This window comes from Cupressus sempervirens, chromosome 3 (genome assembly GCF_028749045.1).
Source record: "Cupressus sempervirens isolate cs-2001-9-10 chromosome 3, ASM2874904v1, whole genome shotgun sequence".
NCBI classification, from domain to species: Eukaryota; Viridiplantae; Streptophyta; class Pinopsida; order Cupressales; family Cupressaceae; genus Cupressus; species Cupressus sempervirens.
This window is the reverse complement of record NC_143120.1, coordinates 1,074,583,598-1,074,604,474: the sequence shown is the minus strand read 5'-3', so window position 1 is coordinate 1,074,604,474 and position 20,877 is coordinate 1,074,583,598. Positions and strand designations below refer to the sequence as shown.

The 20,877-nt window shown below is 35.7% G+C and overlaps 1 pseudogene; it reads left to right on the top strand.

The window, feature by feature from the left end:
- The first annotated feature begins 3,186 nt into the window (after positions 1-3,186).
- On the top strand, positions 3,187-20,483 carry LOC149570474 (chaperone protein ClpB1-like; annotated as a pseudogene).
- The last annotated feature ends 394 nt before the right edge of the window (positions 20,484-20,877 follow it).

Genomic DNA, 20,877 nt, shown 5'->3' with positions numbered 1-20,877 from the left:
GTTGATGTTGGACTAATGGATAGGATGATGCCAATGACATCTACAACAATGCTAATAGGTAAAAATTGCAATGATTATATGCTCCTAATGTTTAAACACTACATAGGTATGGTGGATTTAATAGTTTTTGAAATAGTAATAGGAGATGAGCTGGGTAGAACAATCTCAAATGGGTTAGTTGAGCTACTATATTTCAAGTTAGCAACTTTGACTCTATCATTAGAGATGAGATAAAACTCACTTGATTGTATAACATTGTTAAATTCTTGAACTATATCATTGAAGTAGGTGACATGTATCATAGTACTTTCTTTATCAATATAGTCAAAGCCAAATACCTTTTCATCATGTCCACCATTTTTAAATCTATGAATAAAAGTTTTACTTAATGCCCTCCCCTCTATAGTCCAAATTTTATGATACGGGGTCAATGCTTTAATGGGGGTTATTGTTGGTGTTGGGAAAAAGTGTTCTACTATAGAGCTTGCTTCTCTGCAGCTAGAATTTAATTCTTTTGGACTATTCTCAAATAGATTATGCTTGCTCATTGACAAAGTGGTTGCTTTCAAAATAAGAGTTGGTATTCTAATAGTTGTTGTAGTAGTTGATATTACTTTAAAACTATTGACTGAAATCACACTACAATTAAAAGTTGACAAAATTTAGCTGACAACTGTAAGGAGGAAAAAAAAACTAAAGACCATAGAAATTTTTTAAGAAAATGTACGTGAAATTAAAAAATTGTTTGTGTTTGTAATTTGTAAGGTTGATGATCGATCCTCCTTGCAAAGTGTTGTCTTGAACAAGATTATTTAGTTGTTGAGGAATTAGGCATGGATGGGTCTATATGCCATCAGAGAGATGTAGATAGTAAGTAACAGTTGTGGATTTTTGTTGCTTCATTGGTTGCATACTCGTAACTTGTAAAAGAGGGTCCTTAAGTGGAAATTCTGCAATTGCATTTGAAGTTATTGATGTCATTATGTCTAGATTGTTGTGCTAACAAAAAAAAGCGTAATAAGAAGTATTTTTTTAAGGTAGCTGATTTTGAGATTACTAAAATTTTGTTAAAAGTAAAAACAGTCAAAAATTATTTGATTCAAAAAATTTTGTCACTCTTCCAATATCTTATTTCGAAAGCCTCCTCTATAACCATAAACCTTGAAAGTGTTGCCTAGTCATGCATTTTTGTCATAGAAGATAAAGACAAAATGGGCACGTTCTCTCCTTACTCCTTTTCATGACTATGTGAATTTCCTCACATGGATTCGTAGATGGAGACATGGAAATAATAACAATTTGTATTTGCGGTTGAAGTATAATGATGAACGTGCAAATAAATTCTAGGCAGGGAAAAACTAGTGTAGAAATAAATTCAACTTAAAATGCATTTTATGATACGAGGTACAAGGATACCTTCATTCTCATGGTTCAATGCTATTTAAGCTTCCCCATCTACTCAAATTTTTGGCCACAAATTTCGGCCAAAAAATTTAGTTTCTGTCATAATATAATTATTCCCACTCTCTGCCACAAAGCATTCGCTACAATTTAGAGTTTCTGCCACAATATATTCATTGCCAACTACATGCAAAATTGTAAAAGCCTCTACCACAAACCATTCATTGTTAGCCCCACATAATTTCTATTGACTCTTTAATGTTTTCCATTTCTAACTATATTTGGATTTTCCTGTACATACGAGTAAACAGACATGCAAACGTCAATTATATTCTTAAATGGTTTTTTTCAACACACAAAATTATATCCGTCAATTATATCCTAAAATGATTTTTTTCAACACACAAAATCACATCAATTATAAATGGCCTCTAGGAAAAACTGTGATAATTAAGTCAAATGACAATGGAGAAACATTTGGCAGCTATGCTACGGCGACAGAGCTCTTTATAGATGGGCTTTTTATGTCAATAGAAATTGATTTTACCAATAAAAATCTGACCTTGGAAGTAAGCCAAATCTATGACGGCCTAGTTTTTAGGTCTGCTAGAAATATATTTTCATGTTGCTAGACATGTACTAGAACATCCTAAGAATGTCATGTAACCTAGCCAAGTTACAATATGTTCTGCTATTTGAAAGTATAACCTTTCCAACATTTGGTTTCATACTCATTGGCATTTGTTTTTTCATATATTTCAATCCATGTTGCTTCTTAGTTTTAGAAGGATCAATTTTTTGAATCATAAGCAAGCCTACTTAATGCAGTTTATTGGGCTATCAAAGAATGCCCTATATTTCTGTTTCATCCAATTTCCCTCTAGAACTAGGTTTCATAGTCAAGATACAATATGTGCATCTCGTATTTGAAAGTATAATCTTTCCAACATTTGGTTTCATAGTCATGAGCATTTGTATTTTCATATAGTTCAATCCATGCCACTTCTAAGTTTTAGAAGGATTAGTTGTTTGAATAATCAATGAGCTCTACTCAATGTGGTTTATTGGGCTATCAAAGATTGCCCTATGTTTTTGTTTCATGATTTCAACTTGATGCCATTTTTCCTCTAGACTTGGGTTTTTGATTTGATGACGAAATGCCTTTCTTAAGTGGGTTTATGGATCTCAAGAAAATATATTGTTGGGAAAAGGAGGAGGTAGAGCTTGAACTAAAAAAGAGGATCCAGAGGGGGGATTGAAGGAGTGGGATCTTATCAGGTGTCCAATGAAGAGTCATATTCATAATTGTTTCTTTGACTTCTTCCATGCAGCTTGTCCTCTACATGTCCATGACACATTGTTCCCTTGGAGACTCTATGCAATCTAAATCAGTGCTAAAACTAACCAAGCTATTTATTGTATAGGATAAGAAGCATGGAAGAAGTCAAAGAAATAATCAATTCTACACTTCTTTTCACCTAGGTTACAATTCTCATTTCATTAATTTTTTAGTGCTGAAAGTCTGGTAGAAAATGGTTTTCGAAATAAGATGGCTTATCGAAAATGTTTAACATTGAACAATTTTATCCTAATTTACTATATTATATTTGATTTTGAGATAGTTTGATATTGTTTATGGTAAAGATTACTAGTCTACTTACTTATGCTAAAGAATAATTTAAAACATTATTTTTACTTTTATTAATTTCTATGAAGAAGGTGGACAGCCACCTCTATTTATTATCCTCTAAATCAAGAGGTTTCTGAAAGGTGACATAATCAAAAATGGACTCCAAAGATTTCACTAATAGAACTTTCAAAATTGTAGAATCAGGTCAACAATATGCTCAAAAATTTGGTCATGCACAATTCACACCCCTTCACTTGGCCATTTCTCTTATAGAGAATGTTGATGGGCTACTAAAAGAAGCAATTTTTTATGCTACTTGGGGAGATGAATTAGTGGAATTTGTTAAAAAAATACTGCACCAATACCTAGAAAAGTTTTCGTCCAATGACTCTCCTCCAGTCAACAGTGTTGATGTAATCAAATGCATCGAGCACACTCAATCGACACAGAAGAAGAAAGGAGACACCCATTTGGGCGTGGATCATCTCATAGTTGGATTGTTGGAGGATTCACATATTATCAACAGCTTTATAGATGCAGGGGTGTGTCCTTTTCCACTTAAATCTCAAGTTGAGAAGCTATGGGAAGTGGAATGGGGTAAGAAGGTGGAAACCATCTTTGATATTATTACCCCTTTCCAAGCCCTAAAAACATATTGTCACAACTTTTTTGGAGTGCTAGCAAAGCTTGACCTAGTTATTGGTAGAGATGAAGAAATCTAGAAAGTCATCACAATTCTGTGTTGGAGGATGAAGAAAAATCCTGTATGTGAGAAATATTAATGTAAATTTCAACAACTCACAACCCTAACCCTAAAATTTATACTCGAGACTTAAAAAAACTGCTCAGCACTTGAAGGTGTCGAGTGGCAATTTTGGTCGGCACCTGAAGGTGCCGAGTGCCAAGATAGGTGTTGAGTGACAGGATAGGTGTCGAGTGACAGGAAGAATATAGGTGTCAAGTTAGCTTGGCACAAGGAAGCCGACTAAGCTCAGCACACAAAGGCAATGCTCGTCCACAATGGAATGCTTTGCACCAATGGATGTCAAGTGAGCTCAGCTCCAACTAAAGTTTATAACTTAGAAAATTCCAACACGAATGCATTCACCATTAAAACCAAAGAGCCAAAGCTTTAAGATTTCAAACAAATTTCTCAAATGCAACATATAAGGGAAGATCAATAGATTCAAGTATTCTTTCTTGCTTTCTATTCAATCTTTCATTAAACTATTACAAAATCTGGGAGCATTCAGCTTCAACCAAAAAACCCTAAAATAACCCTAAATTGATAATACTTTAAACTGCAATAAAATTTTAAACTTGCAACTCTAATGGCTACATACAATGGTGCCTAGAGAAATCACTACTTCAACAGGATAAATCTAAACAACAACAAACTTATTGAGTGATCAGGGGAAGCATGTGCAACTGCAGGCACAAACTTCTTTCCTTCTTCCTTCTTTGCTCAGCTTTGCAACTTCTCTCTGATCTACTTGATCTGCAAACTCTTCTGCATGAATGAATAAAACATTTCTTTTGTCACATTCCATTTTCCTCCTCTTTTTTGAATTTGAAAACCTCACCTACCCGTGTTAACTTTTCTATCTTTTATGGACGTCGGGGTGGTAGGTGAGCATTTGGCTCAAGGGGCAAACTTCAATGCTGCATTAAATTTTCCAACACTCGCCCTTTGTCCTAAGCCAAACAAAACAAGGATCACAGCTGATCCACATCAACTACACCAAGACACTCTCTTAGGTGTACAAAAGATCCAATGCCTAATGTCTTGGTGAAAATATCTACTAGCTGCTGCTCTGACTTGCAAAAATCCATCTTGATATCCCCATTCTCCACCAACTCTTTGATGAAGTGATATCTGATCTCAATATGCTTGCTTCTCCCATGGAAGACTGGATTCTTGGACAATGCAATTGATGAGATGTTGTCACAATAAATTGTGGTTCCATCCTCTTGCCTTTCATTCAAATCTGTCAAGATCCTCCTTAGCCAAATTGCTTGACACACTGCTACATTTGCTGCTATGTATTCAGCCTCTATTGTAGATTGAGCAACAATAGGTTGCTTCTTGGATGCCCATGAAATTGCACCTGATCCCATATGAAACATGTATCCGGAAGTTCTCTTCTTATCATCTAAACTTCCAGCCCAATCACTATCAGTATAACCAACCAACTTGAAATCATCATTTGTAGTATATAAAATTCCAAATCCCTTGGTACCTTTCACATACCTTAGGATCCTCTTTCCCGCTTGCCAATGGGAATCCTTTGGTGTTTCCATAAATTTAGAAATCAAACTTACTGCATGCATTAGGTCTGGCTGAGTTGTAGTCAAATACATTAAACTTCCAACCATACTCTTGTATAGTGTTGGATCCACTCTCTTGCTAGAGTCTTCCTTGCTCAACTTTAGACCTATTGTTGTTGGTGTGGGGGCTACCTTACTATTCTACATTTTAAATCTCTCCAAGATCTGCCTTGCATATTTTTCTTGAGAGATGAAGATGCCATTATGCATTTTTTTTACTTCTATGCCTAGAAAGTACTCCAAGAGAACTAGGTCTATCATTTCAAATTCACTTTTCATGGCCTCTTTGAACTCACCAATTAGAGCCTTATCATTACTACTAAAAATTAAATCATCTACATACAAGACAACAATCAATACATTACCATATGTTGCCTTGATGTAAAGAGTGGGCTCACCATTTCTTTTACTAAAGCCATTGCTCATAAAATGATTCAATCCTATTGTACCATGCCCATGGAGCTTGCTTGAGCCTATAAAGAGCTCTCTTCAATCTATATACTTTGTGTTCTTCACCTGCAACCTCATAACCAAGTGGCTGCTCCACATATACTTCTTCTTCCAATACACCATTAAGGAAGGTGGACTTCACATCCATTTGAAATACCTTCCATTTGTGTTGAGCTTCAATTGCTATGACAACATGCACGGTTTCCATTCTTGCAACAGCGGCATATGTCTCATCATAGTCTCTTCCATACTGTTGTTTATAGCCCTTGACTACCAGCCTTGCCTTATGCCTATCAATCTTGTCTTGAGCATTACATTTGGTCTTGTAGACCCATTTTACTCCAATCACTTGCTTCTTTGGAGGCAATTTAGTTAGCTCCCATGTCTCATTTCTTTCTATAGCATCTATTTCCTCATCCATGGCCTTACACCATTTCTTTTCCTTAATAGCTTCTTCAAAATATATTGGATCACTATGAGAAAATAATGGAAAATTAACACTCTCATCATAATCTTCATACCTTTCATCTTGTTATATCTCCCTAAGACTCTTGGTATTTTTTGGTATCAGGGAGGAGAGTGTGGGATCAGAATCTTCACTGCTGCTACATTGCCGACTAGTTCAGTCTTCACTGGTACTCGACACTGACACTCAATCATGCCTAGAGGAGCTTGGCAATGTCTAAATCTACTTGCCTTTTCTTCTATTTGCTCCTTCTTCTTGTTGTTCATCAGAATCTTATTCACTCATAATTGGCACTTTACTAGAAGTGCTTAGTGACTCATCAATTGAACCATACCAAGACTGATTTTCAGGAAATTCCACATCTCTTGAGAGAGTCATCTTTTTGTTCAATGGGTGATACAATCTGTATGCCTTTGATTCTGGGCTGTACTTTGTGAAAATGCATTTCACACCTTTGTCATCAAATTTTTGCCTTTTCTCTTTAGGCACATGTGCATATGCAACACATTCAAACAAACTTAGGTGTTCAACTGTCCATCTTATTCGTGACCATGCTTCCATTGGAATTCTATCACGAACTGCCTTTTTAGGACACCTATTAATTAGATAAACTGTTGTTTCCACAGCCTCTCCCCAAAATTCAGTTGGGAGACCTTTCTCTTTCATCATGCTTCATGCCATTTCAACAATGGTCCTATTCTTTCTTTTAGCCACTCCATTCTATTGTGGTGTATAGCTAGTTGTGAGCTCTTTCTTAATGCCATGTTTCCTGCAAAAATTTACAAAAGAATTGGAGGTATACTCCCCTCCTCTATCTAATCTAAGGAATTTGATATAGTGTCCACATTCTCTTTCAGCCTAGGCCTTAAGTTCTACAAATTTATCAAATGCTTCATATTTATTCTTTAAGATATACACCCATGTCCTACGACTGAAATCATCAATGAATGTCATGAAATAAGTACTCCCCCCAATGGAAGTAACTTGCATAGGATCAACTAGGTCAGTATGCACTAATTCTAATGGATATCTAGCCCTCCTAGAATTTTTAGAATTAAAGGGAAGCCTATGTTGCTTACCCAAAATATAAACCTCACACTTGTCACATGAATTTCCTATACATGATGAACATTCTACCATTCTTTTATTTGACAACAAATTTAAATCAGCATAGCCTAGATGACCATACCTGAGGTGCCATAGCTATGAGGGATCTTCAATCACACTCCTTAGAGCTGATTGTGTGTGAGGTGCAACACAAAATTGAGATGAGAAACATGTCTCTATCCTCAAGGGAAACATTCTATTCTTTGTCATTTGAACTGCTGCAAGTAAGTTCTTGCTCCCATCCTTTTCATGAATGACACATGTGTCATTCTCCATCAGCACTTTGTATCCATTTTGAATGAGCTGACCAATGCTCATCAAATTGTGCTTCATACCAGGAGAAAAATACACATTTTGTATTTCCCTTTTCTCACCTTTGTTGGTGTGGACCATAATAGATCCTTTGCCCACAACTGGTAGGGTTCCATTGTTACCCATCTTAATTTCTGATTTAAAACTCTTGTCAATGAATGAAAACAAGGTTTCATTACCACTCATGTGGTTGCTACATCCACTATCAAGGTACCAAACCTTAGGGCTTCCTTCTTCACCAACATTACACATGATGAAGGTAGCAGCATTGGGTCCACTTCCCATATTCACATCAGCCACATTTGCTTGTCCCAACTGATCATTCTGCTTCTTCTAGAATTCATTTGCATAATGCCCATATTTATGATAGTAGTAGTATTCTAAATTACTCTTATTTGATTTGTAGTTTTTCTTACCTCCTCTTGAAGTATTTTGTGAGCTACTTGATCCATCTACTCTTCCTGAGCTTTCTGTTGCAGCATTTCTTTGTCCTCCATTTCCTTGGCCTCTACCTCTAGAGTTCCTGCCTGAGACATTTCTTCCTCTCCCCCTTCCTCTTGGATTTGACTGAGCCTTGAATGCTTGCTCTGGGGAAGTAGAAGATGTAGATCTATTGATCCTATGCTCATGGGTTTGAAGAGAACCCATCAACTCATCCATTGTCAAAAAAGTGAGGTCTTTTGCCTCTTCTATGGTCATGACCAAATGGTCATATTTATGAGGTAAACTCCTCAATATCTTTTTCACTATCCTTTGCTCTTGATAGTCTTCTCCATTTGACTTCAGTTGGTTAATCACATTGGAGGTCCTTGAACTGAAGTCTGCAACTAATTCATTTTCCTTCATCTGAAGGTTCTCAAACTCCCTCCTTATATTCTGTAGCTTTATAGTATGGACTTTATCAGTTGAAGTTCATCTCAAGGATATCCCATGCTTCCTTTGCATAATTTGCTGCTGCAATCTTTGGGAAAATTGTCTCTATCATTGCTGCTTCAATAAGACTTAATGCCTTTGCATCTTTCCTCTTTGACTCTTTCAAATGAGTCTTATGTGCATTTGTAAGGGCAGCATACTGAGTTGGATCAATCACATCATTGAATCCATTGACCACAAACTCCACAAATCATTTGCTACGATAATGGTCTTTATTTTCTTTTCCCATGTATCATAATTTTTTCCATTAAAGGATGGTGGCTACTGCCATATCTTTCCTACATCTCCTTCCATGTCAAATATCCCAAGAAAAAAAATGCCCTAACTCACTGTGGATGTGGGGCCTCAAAGTTCTGATACCATGTGAAAAATATTAATGTAAATTTCAAAAACTCACAACCCTAATCCTAAAATTTATACTCGGCACTTAAAAAATTGCTCGACACTTGAAGGTGTCGAGCGCCAGGATAGGTGCCAAGTGACAGGATAGGTGCTGAGTGACAGGAAGAATATAAGTGTCGAGTTAGCTCAGCACAAGGAAGCTAAGTAAGCTCGACACACAAAGGCAATTCTCGGCCACAATGAAATGCTCAGCACCAATGGATGCCGAGTGAGCTCGGCTCCAACTAAACTTTATAACTTAGAAAATTCTAACGTGAATACATTCACCATTAAAACCAGAGAGCCAAAGCTTTAAGCTTTCAAAAAAATTTCTCAAATGCAACATACAAGGGAAGATCAATATATTTAAGTATTCTTGCTTGCTTTCTATTCAATATTTCATTAAACTATTACAAAATTTGGGAGCATTTGGCTTCAACTAGAAAACCCTAAAATAACCCTAAATTGATAATATTTTAATCTTCAATAAAATTTTAAACTTGCAACTCTAATGGCTGCATACAATGGTGCCTGGAGCAATCACTACTTCAATAGGACAAATCCAAACAACAACAAACTTACTGAGTGAACAAGGGAAGCATGTGCAACTACAGGCACAAAGTTCTTTCCTTCTTCCTTCTCTGCTCAGCTCTGCAACTTCTCTCTGATCTGCTTGATCTGCAAACTCTGCTGCATGAATGAATAAAATATTCCTTTCTTCACATTCCATTTTCCCCCACTTTTTTGAATTTTAAAACCTCACCTACCCATATTAACTTTTCTGTCTATTATGGATGTCACGGTGGTAGGTGAGTGTTTGGCTCAAGGGGCAAACTTCAACGCTGCATTAAGTTTTCCAACACTGTACTAATTGGAGAGGCTGGAGTTGGAAAGATTGTTGTGGTGGAGGGACTCACTCAAAGAATTATTGAAGGAGATGTCCCAAGGTAAAAACAACGAATAACAATTCGGTGTATTTATCATGTTCTGTTTCTGTCTTAGATCTTTGCAATTGTTGCTTCCATATTTTTGTTGACTTAGATGTCAATGGTGTATAATAATGATCGCTGCTAATGATGCTGGGAATTGTTGCATCCATATTTCTCTTTCTTTCTTAAAACAAGATCATTGTTTAAAAAAAGCCAATTCATGTTAAAAAATTTATGGTGGCCATTCAGATTTTTTCTTTTGAATCCATGCATTACCATGTTCTGCACAGCATGCCTCTTTTAGAATAGTCATTGATGGCTAAAAGCCTATTGCGATACACCCATGAAATATCTAATAGTGAGCAAAATTTGGAACACTACTAGTTACAAACTTACAAAGAGAAAGAAAATAGAAGAATATGAATAGCTATCCAAAACAACAATACTCTTTTCCATTTCTAGAATCAGTAAAATGTTGTTTCCAAAATGCTCTATTCACCAATAAACTATTCATTTTAACATGCTTTACTCACCAGGACAATTTCTCACATTTTACTTCTTCTAATATCCAAGTTCCATTTAATTACCCTATTTTAAATATTGAAACTATAGAAATCTTCTGGAAGCTACTCTAAACATTAAAAATATGTCAATTTTTTGGCAAGAAAGCTCTAGTTATTTGGTCAGCAGGATTTGTTTTGCAGTGTAGTTAGGAGACTGATGGGTCTTGTTGTTTCAGTAGATTCTAGTTGTGCACTCATCTCCATGGTTTCATCAACTGTGCTTCGCAGCATTCTCTCATGGTCACAAATGTTTTGAAATTCCTAGTTCTGAGTCTTCATCTAAAATTTTGAGATTGATGATGACCTCAATGTCTCTCCATTTAATTTAAGAAATATATTATTTAACAGAGGTATTATCGACTAAATCCCTATAAATAGTTCTGCTTTAGCAATTTGATGTATTTGGACCATTCAAGTGGGGTTGGTGTTTTAGTAGTTGATTTGGGACTTAGTGAATCCATTTCAAAACTCATAAAGTTTCTTTGGTATGCTACAGAAATTTGCTTGGAGTTAGATTGATAAAATTGGATACAGGAGTCCTTCTTGCTAGAGCAACATACGTGGGTCAGTTTGAAGAGTGACTTAAATCTATATTGAAGGAGGTAGAAGAATCCCAAGGAAAAGTAATTCTATTTATTCACCAATTACATTTGGTCCTTGGTGCTGGTAAGTGATTTTTCTTTATTGTTCTTTTCTCTCCTTATGATTTAATCTAATAGGATGTCATTATAATTGGTTGTATGCAAATTGACAAGTGGATTTGTTTTCAAGACAATGTGAGCGTTCAATGATTGCTGCTAATTTATTTAAACCAATGGTTTCTCACGGTCAGCTAAAGTGTGTGGGATCAACTACATGGGATGAGTATACAAAATGTGTAGAGAAAAATGCTGCATTGGAATGCCAATTCCAGCAGGTTGGCACTTGATTCGGTCTATTGATATAGATTATTGCAAGATCATAGGTCATCTTGTGAATAGCTTACCTTATTAACTACCTTTCGCAGGTGTACCTTTTTGAACCTAGTGTAGCTGACATAGTTAACATTTTTTTGAGGATCACGGACAGAGCAATAGAAGTCGCAGCCCAATTATCCTGTTGTTATATAACCGGTAAACTCTTCAATCAGATATCCATATGATTGAAGTGGTGTTAGAAAAATTGGTGCTGTGGGGGTGCTCTTAATATATGAGATTTGATCATAAATGGACATAACATTAAATTTTACTTGGACGATTGTGCAAAATTATTGTCTTGACTTTGAATTGATAGGAGTTAGATGAAGCTTGAGACATAAATTTAAAAGTGAGCATCATTTTGTGGGCTTTGTAAAAGTGATTGATAGTTGTTTTCATGTTTGAACTCTGAATAAAAATTTTTTACTTGGACGATTGTGCAAATTTATTGTCTTGACTTTAAATTGCTAGGAGTTAAGCTCGAGACATAAATTTTTAAGTGAGCATCATTTTGTGGGCTTTGTACAAGTAATTGATAATTGTTTTCTTGTTTGAACTCTGAATAGATCAACATCTTCCTAATAAAGAAATTGATCTGATTGATGAAGCATGTGCAAATGTGAGAGTAAAGTTAGATGCACTTGAAAGGGAAAAAATTCAACTAAAACTTGAGTTGCATGCTCTGGAAAATAAGAAAGATGAAGCGAGCAAGGCTTGGCTGGAGTGTTGAGAATTGTGTCTCAACCTTACAAGCTCTTTTTCCAAAAAAACTCTAGAATTGTTTAGGAAATTCTAGGATTTGTTTGTGATAGTTTTCCACATGTTTATGAGTTGGAAAAGGTGTATGAGTTGCTAAAAATGTGTCTAGTCTCTAAAACAACGTAGAAGGGCTATTTTTAGAGTGTAAACAACTCATTTTATGACTTTTATGGGGGTCTAAACTCGAGGACAAAATTATGGACGAAAATGGCATTCTTGGAGTTACAAATTACAAGTGGATAACATGTGGCATGGTTGTTTTGCCATGGTTTTGTAAAACTAGAAATGGTTTCAAAATGGAAAATCACTATAAAAGGAGGGCTTGGGGAGGTGTTTGAATCATCAAGTTCAGTTTGCAAAACTAGTGCTAGAAGGAGTATATCTTTGAGTCTGAGTTTGAGTTGTGGTGATGCGCTCCTATAAGAACTTGCATTGCAAGTGTATTGTAATATTTCAGATTTGAGAATATATTGTACAGGTTTTGGAAGGTGGGTTTTTTCTCTCAGAAGGGTTTTTCCCATGGTAATCATTGTGTTATGAGTTCATTGTTATTTTGATTATATTGTTATGCATTTCTTGAGATCTTTGCAATAGTTAGTCAAATTTTCATAATCATCCTCTCAAAGATTAGTGTAGGAAGTGATTCCGCGCACCTTTGCTTCCTTACAAGTGCTATTAGAGCCTACCCAATTTTGGTTCTTTTTGTTGGGTACAGGGTTTTTTTGAGCTAATCAAGGTTTGAGTGGGAGCTTGTGTAGAGGTTTTATTTCTATTTTGCAAGATTACAAAGATGGCAAGCACATCAGCAAGGATTGATGTAGAGAAGTTTTCTAGCACAAACTTTGAAATATGGAAGCTGAAGATGGAAGATCTATTGATTGATCGAGATCTATGGGATGCAATTGATGAGAAGAAGTTGAGGCCCACAGATCCAGCTTTAGCCATAGAGTATGATGTGAGAGATAGAAAAGCTAAAAGTCTCATCAGATTGTGTCTTGTAGATTCTATACTAATTAATGTCCATGAAGAACCTACCGCATAGAAGCTTTAGAAGAAGCTAAGTGAGATCTATCATGTGAAGTCACTTGTGAACAAGATTTTCTTGAGGAAGAAGTTGTATTCCTTGAGAATGGAAGAAGGTGGATAGATTTCTGAGCATCTTGAAATTTTTAATATGTTGGTGACTCAGTTGACCTCATTTGGGGTGTGGATGGATGAAGAAGAAAGGTGCCAAATATTGCTATGCTCATTGCCAAACTCATGGGACAGCCTTTTCATGCCCATAGGGAGCACTTCAGTCATCTTCAAGATGGAGGACATTTTTTGTTCTCTACTTTCTAAAGAGATGAGAAGGAAGGTCTCTCTGAATGTCGAAGAGGCTTTGAGTGTTCGAGGAAGACCAAAGGAAAGAGGCAAGAACAAGAAGTAGCATGGCTATTTCAAGTCCAAGAATAAGGGGAGATCAATATCTCATAGTAAGTCCAAGGCAATTTGCTAGAATTGTGGCAAACCTGGACACTTCTGAAAGGATTGCAAAGAGGAAAAGAAGAAGAAGAAGAAGCAAGATTTTGATTCTAAGTCTGAGAAGGAAGACGAAGATGCTTTCATCATAGCCTTGGCCACTCATGCAGGTGATAATGCATGGTTGATAGAATCAGGTGTATTTTTTCACATGACTCCTAATAGAAATTGGTTTAGTAAATATGAAAAGTTTGATGGTGGTAAGGTGTACTTGGGTGATAACTCAGTTCTTGATATTGTTGGTCGTGGAAGTATTCATGTGAAATTTTTTGATAGTAGAATTAGAAGATTTGATGGTGTCTTTCATATCCTAGGACTAGCGAGGAATCTATTATCTATTAGCAAACTAATAGATGTGGGTGTGCATGTATAGTTTTTTAAAGCAGGTTTGAAAATGGTAAGAGGTGCTATGGTAATAGCTAGTGGAAGCAGATTGGGTACATTGTACCAGCTTGATGCACACATAGTTGACTGCAATAGTACTTTTGATAAGATTGTGAAGAGGACTACTTTGTTGGAGAAGGAGAGGGTTTCTCTTTCAATAGATGGTTGTGGTTTCAGAATACCCGAGGGTGCTCTATCTACAGAATCAAAGTTACCTGCAAAGAAGGCTATGCTATGGCACCAGAGACTTGGCCACATAGGTGAGAAAGGTCTACGAACCTTGAAAAACAAAAACCTTGTTGATGGGTTGAATGACTGCAATCTTGATTTTGATTTTTGTGAGCATTGTATCTATGGTAAACAAAACTACATTCAATTTTACTCAAGTATTTTCGATCTAATCCATTCAGATGTATTTAGTCCAGTTGATGTTCCTTCTATTAGTAGATCAGTTTATTATGTTTCTTTCATTGATGATTTCAATAGAAGAACATGGGTTTCTTTTCTTAGAAATAAAGCTGAAGTTTTTAGTTGTTTCAAAGAATTTAAAGCAATGGTTGAGTTGTAGACTAGAAAGAAGATAAAGAATTTGAGAATTGATAATGGTGGTGAATATTGCTCAAATGATTTTGACACTTTGCAAAGATTATGGTATTAAAAGAGAGAAGACAACTTTGTATTCTCTGCAACAGAATGGAGTTGAAGAAAGAATGAATAGTACCTTGATGGAGAAAGCTAGGAGTATGTTGAATGGAGCTAGACTAGAACAAAAGTTTTGGGCTGAAGTTGTAGCCACTGCCTACTACCTAATAAATAGGTCTCCTACATCAGCTCTTCTTGATAAGATGCCAATGGAAGCATGGTCGGGCCATAAGCCTTCACTTAGACATCTAAGAGTTTTTAGTTATGAGGCATATGCTCATGTGCCAAAGCAAAAATAGACAAAATTGGACAAGAAAGTTGTCAAATGTATCTTCATCAGATATAGTTATGGTTTGAAAGAGTACAAGCTTTGGGATCCTATTGCACAAAAGGTATTTTACTCCAAAAGTGTTACTTTTAGAGAAATTGAGCCTTTTTCTATTACAGTGTAGCCAGAATAGATAAAAGAAAAGAAAGATGTGATTCAACTTCCTACTACACCTAAGAAAGTTGAATTGAGGCCCTTAGAAAGACAAGTTGTTGAAGAGAGCTCTACAAGTTCTAAATCATTAGAGGAAGAGGGAGAACCTGATCATGAACTTGAACTTGAACGTGAACCAGATCTTGTTCGAAGGTCTAGTAGATAGAGGAAAGCACTAGAAAGGTATGAATATAATCCTGATGATTGGAGGTGTATATTTGCTTTGAATGCTAATATTGATGAACCAAAATCTATAGAAGAGGCTCCTTCTATGAATGATTCAGAGTCAAGGAAGATAGCCATTGAAGAAGAGATGGCAGCTCGTAAGAGGAATGATGCATGGGACCTTGTACCATTTCCTAAAGGACGGAAGCTTGTTGTTTGTAAATAGGTGTTCAAAAGGAAGATAAGTTAAGATGGAAGCATTGAGAAGAATAATGCATGATTGGTTGCAAAAGGTTACTCCCAAGTTGCAGGAATTGATTATGGGGAAATTTTTTCTCCTATCGAAAAAATGACGTCCATTTGATTTTTACTTTCTATTGCAGCAACTTATGATCTAGAAGTTGAGCAGATGGATGTGAAGATAGCTTTCCTTCATGGAGATTTGTAGGAAGAAATTTATATGACACAACCAAAGCACTTTGTGGTGAAAGGTAAAAGTCATTTGGTCTGTAAATTGAAGAAATCCTTATATGGTTTAAAACAAATTCCTAGGATGTGATACCAAAAGTTTGATACATATGTGTTGAGTTTGGGATTTGTGCGATCCAAATCTGATCACTGTATATACTACAAGTCTGATGGTGATTATTTCTTGGTTATTGCCTTATATGTTGATGATATGTTGTTTATTGGCAACGGAAAAGGTTTGATTGCAGAATTAAAATCTCGGCTCCCAGCAAAGTTTGAAATGAAACATCTTGGTGCAGCAAGGTACATTATGGGAATGAAGATTATAAGAGATAGGAAAAACATAAAGCTTTAGCTAGGTCAGAGTAAGCATGTTGGTACTATTCTAAGAAGATTCAATATGCAGCATTCCAAACCATTGATTGTTCCTATTACTATGAGAACAAAGCTTTCTAGCTCACAGTGTCCTACATCCCCATTGGAAATGGAAGAGATGAGTCGAGTACCGTATCAAAGTGCAGTTGGCAGTCTTATGTATACTATGGTCTATACAAGACCAGACATTTCCCAAGCAGTAGGAGTACTTTTCCATTATATGTCTAATCTAGGAAGAGCAAATTGGGATGCAGTAAAAAGAGTTTTCAGATACTTGCGAGGTACCTAAGAGTACTCTATATGTTTTCATGGAACAAGATATGAACATTCCTTGGATATTCAAGGCTATGTGGATTTAGACTAAGCTAGTGATGTTGATAGAAGAAGATCCACCAGTGCATATGTGTTTACATTATTCGGTGGTGTAGTTGGATGAGCAAGTGACAAGCTGTGGTTGCTTTGTCCACTACGAAGGTGGAGTATATGGTAGCTACTCATGCCTACAAGGAAGCTATCTAGCTAAATAGATTGTGTTCAGATATAGAATTCAAACAGGGTACAGTGACAATTAGAGTGCAATTTGCCTAGCGAAGAACCCAAAATTTCATGTCAGGAGCAAGCACATTGATGTACAATATCATTTTGTGAGAGATATGGTCAAGAACGGTAAGGTGAAGCTGGAGAAGGTAGAGACTTTGGTGAATGTTGTTGATGCATTAACTAAGCCTATGAGCACAGAGAAGTTGAGATGGTGTTCAAAGTTTATGGGTCTCTCAGCCCCTAGCAATTAAGTCCATGAAACTGTGGATCTCCTGACTATTGCAAGGTGTTTGACAAGTGGGAGAATGTTGAGAATTGTGTCTCAACCTTGCAAGCTCTTTTTCTTAAAGACTCAATAATTTTTTTAGGCAATTCTAGAATTTGTTTGTGGTAGTTTTCCACATGTTTATGAGTTGGAAAAGGTGTATGATTTGTTAAAAATGTGTGTAGTCTTTAGAAAAATGTAGAAGGGTTTTTTTTAGAGTGTAAACAACTCACTTTTATGGGGGTCTAAACTAAAGGACAAAATTATGGATGAAAATGGCATTCTTGGAGTTACAAATTGCAAGTGGGTAACATGTGGCATGGTTGTTTTGCCCATGGCTTTGGCCCATGGTTTTATAAAACCACAAAAGGTTTCCAAATGGCAAATCACTATAAAAGGAGGGCTTGGAGAGGTGTTTGAATTATTGAGTTCAGTTTGCAAGACTGGTGCTAGAAGGAGTATCTCTCTAAGTCCGAGTTCAAGTTCCAGTTGTGGTGATGCACTCCTATAAGAACTTCCATTGCAAGTGTATTGTAATCTTTCAAATTTGAGAATACATTGTGCAGGTTTTGGAGGGTGGGGTTTTTCTCCCGAAAGGGTTTTCCCCATGGTAATCATCGTGTTATGAGTTCATTTTTATTTTGATTATATTGTTATGCATTTCTTGAGATCTTTGCAATAGTTAGTCAAATTTGCATAATCGTCCTCTCAAGGATTAGTGTAGGAAGTGATTCTATACACCTTTGCTTCCTTGCATGGAGGAGGTTGGTATTGATATTACCATTCTTCTAAACAGTTGCTTGGGGGTTATTTATGCAAACACAAAGGAAGATTATTGTGCTATGCAAGGAAGTTTTTTATAGGATTGAAGATAACTTCTTATATATATATAATAATATTTCCTATCATATAGGTTCACAACAAGGTTGGTGATTTGAGAGATGGCATGCTCCCTCTTAAAATGAAATTCTGGAAAGAAAAAGAGAGAATGAATGAAATCTGTTGGTTGAAGGAAAAGCATGGAGAAATATTGTCTACTCTATAGGAGGCAGAGCAAAGGATGGATCTGACAAGAGTTGCTGATATAAAATATGGGGCACTTCAGATAGAAGGAGAAATCGCTCTACATGAAACTAATTTTAAAGGAAAATTAATGTTTTTTGTAGGACCTGATCAAGTTGCAGAAGTATGTGAAATATGAGAGTTTTGAATTATTCTTGATAGCTTTTCTTTTCATATTTTTAATGCATGTCGAGTTTAGTTGCAGCCTATGAGTTAAATTGAGGTTGGATTCCCAATAGTTGTGCTTTAGAATTTGCATGTTATGAAGACAGAAAAAAGTGAATCTGTAGTGATAGTACCATCATTTCTCATTTCATACAGGTGGTGAGTTGTCATATTGGTATTCCTCTTACCAGGCTTCACCAAACTGGTAAGGAGAGGTTGTTAGGCTTGGCTGAAAGGTTGCATGCAAGAGTTTTTGGGCAAGACAAAGCAGTTAAGGAAGTTGCAGATACTGTGCTAAGATCAGATGCGGGATTTAGGAAATTACATCAACCTACTAGATCCTTTCTATTCGTGGAACCTACTGGAGTTGGTAAAACAAAGCTTGCAAAGGCTCTTGTAGAACAACTGTTTTATGATGAAAAACTATTAGTTTGGATAGATATGTCTGAATATATGGAATAGCACTCAGTTTCTAGACTCGTCAGTGGTCCCTCTGGGTATGTCTAATGCAAGAGGTTTCTTTTAAATTGGTCTTATTCCAAAAAAATTTCCTTACTTATATACTGAATAAATGGCAGCCAATATTTCAGCTAAATTGTAATGAATAATTGTAGATGTGTTAGTTCTGGAGGGGGTGGGCAACTGACTGAAGTAGTTAAAAGATGACTGTATAGTGTTGTTCTATTTAATGAAGTTGAGAAAGCACATGTATCTGTACTTGACACCTTGATTCAGATTCTTGATGATGGTAGATTGACAGATGAACATGGTCAGGGAGCTTCTCCAACACAATCATTGTCATGACATCCAAACTTGGAGTAGAGTACTTTATTCCAGGACTCTCTGGAGTCACATCCATAGAAGTTGCACAAGATAGAGTAATACAAAAAGAAGGTGCAATTAAGTAATGATTCATTAGATAAAATTGTCATTGAAATACTGTTATTCTTAAAAGAAAAACTGTGGTGCTACTTTATTGCAGGTGAGAAAGCACTTCAGGAACAAACTGTTGAATAGACTTGATGAGATAGTTGTTTTTAATGCTCTAAAAAATGAGGAGGTGCGAAAGGTTGCTATATTGTAGATCAAAGAAGTGGCTCTATGGCTTTCTAAGAAGAGAGTTCATTTGTTAGTCAGTGATGAAGCTTTAAACCTTATTGTTGAGAAAGCCTATGATCCTGTAAGTCAATTTTTGAAGTTATTCCTCTGGTTTGTATATTTTATATTACATGCTTCGATGCTTGTCTAATCTACCATTTAACAGGTACGAAGCATTTTAACAATAGATTGAAATTTGAGCTTCGTATTAGAGGAGCCCTGGTTTAACTGTAAAGTTATTTAAATACCTTAATCCAAGCTAGATCTTAATTCAAAAATATAGACTTGGTTGGATTAAAATTGGATGATCAGTAATGGAATGTTAGGATGACCTAAAACAGCTGAAACAAAATAATCTAGAAAAATTAAAATCTCCTTTCAATAATACCAAGAAACACTTGTAAGTTTATATCATTTCTTCTTAGTTACGAAGAAAAGTAAATTGATTACTTTCTAAATTTTTTAAGGGTAGAAAGCACCAAACCTTATAGAGAAATGGTGTTGAATATGGATTGTTGGCACTTTCTTGAAGGATATAACTCTAAGTAAATGTGATTCTATCATATTCTGGTTCAGGGCATGCATCAGCATTTTATTGTTGTCATTGGAGCAGTCGTCCACTATCCTAACTAGTTGAAGTGGTTACCTTTATAGAAAAAACAAAAGAAAATAGCTATTCAGCTACAAACTGCAAATTTTATTACATATACAATTTTGATAACAAATCAGCTACAAATTGAAAATTTTATTACATATACAATTTTGATACTGCAATATTGTAGAATGAGGACTCTTGCAATTTAGTTTTAAGTTGAATGAATTTCTATTTTTGTTTTTGTAGGTTTATGGTGCTAAAACCTTAAGGCACTAGCTGGGAAAGGAAGTTGTAACCCGACTGTCCCAAATGTACTTCAATGGAGAATTTGACCAAAGTGATATTGTCTTCATAGATGTAATGCATCGGCTTTCATTATCTTGTCATGTGAGGAAGTATGAAAAGCTATGGAAGAAAATGAGAATTCAAGAAATAGATGACAACGAGACTATGGAAGAATCTTTGATTGAAATAACAGACAACGATGAGACTATGGAAGAATCTTGATCATCTCATTAGGTTGTGACATCATATCTAATAGTCATTTTGTCTAGATGAGCTAAATGTGATCAATGTTATGTTTGGTAGATACTTTTTCGGTGAGAATATTAAAATTGATGTTATTCTAAGAATGCATAATAGCAATGGCTAAAACTATCTCAGCACCACTATGACTTTTCGTATCTGATGTAATTCCTTATATCTACATTTGAAAACAATTAAATACTGCCAAACTATTCCTGAAGATTGTTTTCAGTTTATGAACAAATCAGTAATGCTAATGGTCATTAGTATATTTTAAATTTTTAGTTTAGAATTTAGATGTTCATCTGTAAACATTTAATCTTTGTGGAAATCAAAGCATATCCAAAACTTTGAGATGATTCTTCAGGCTATGATG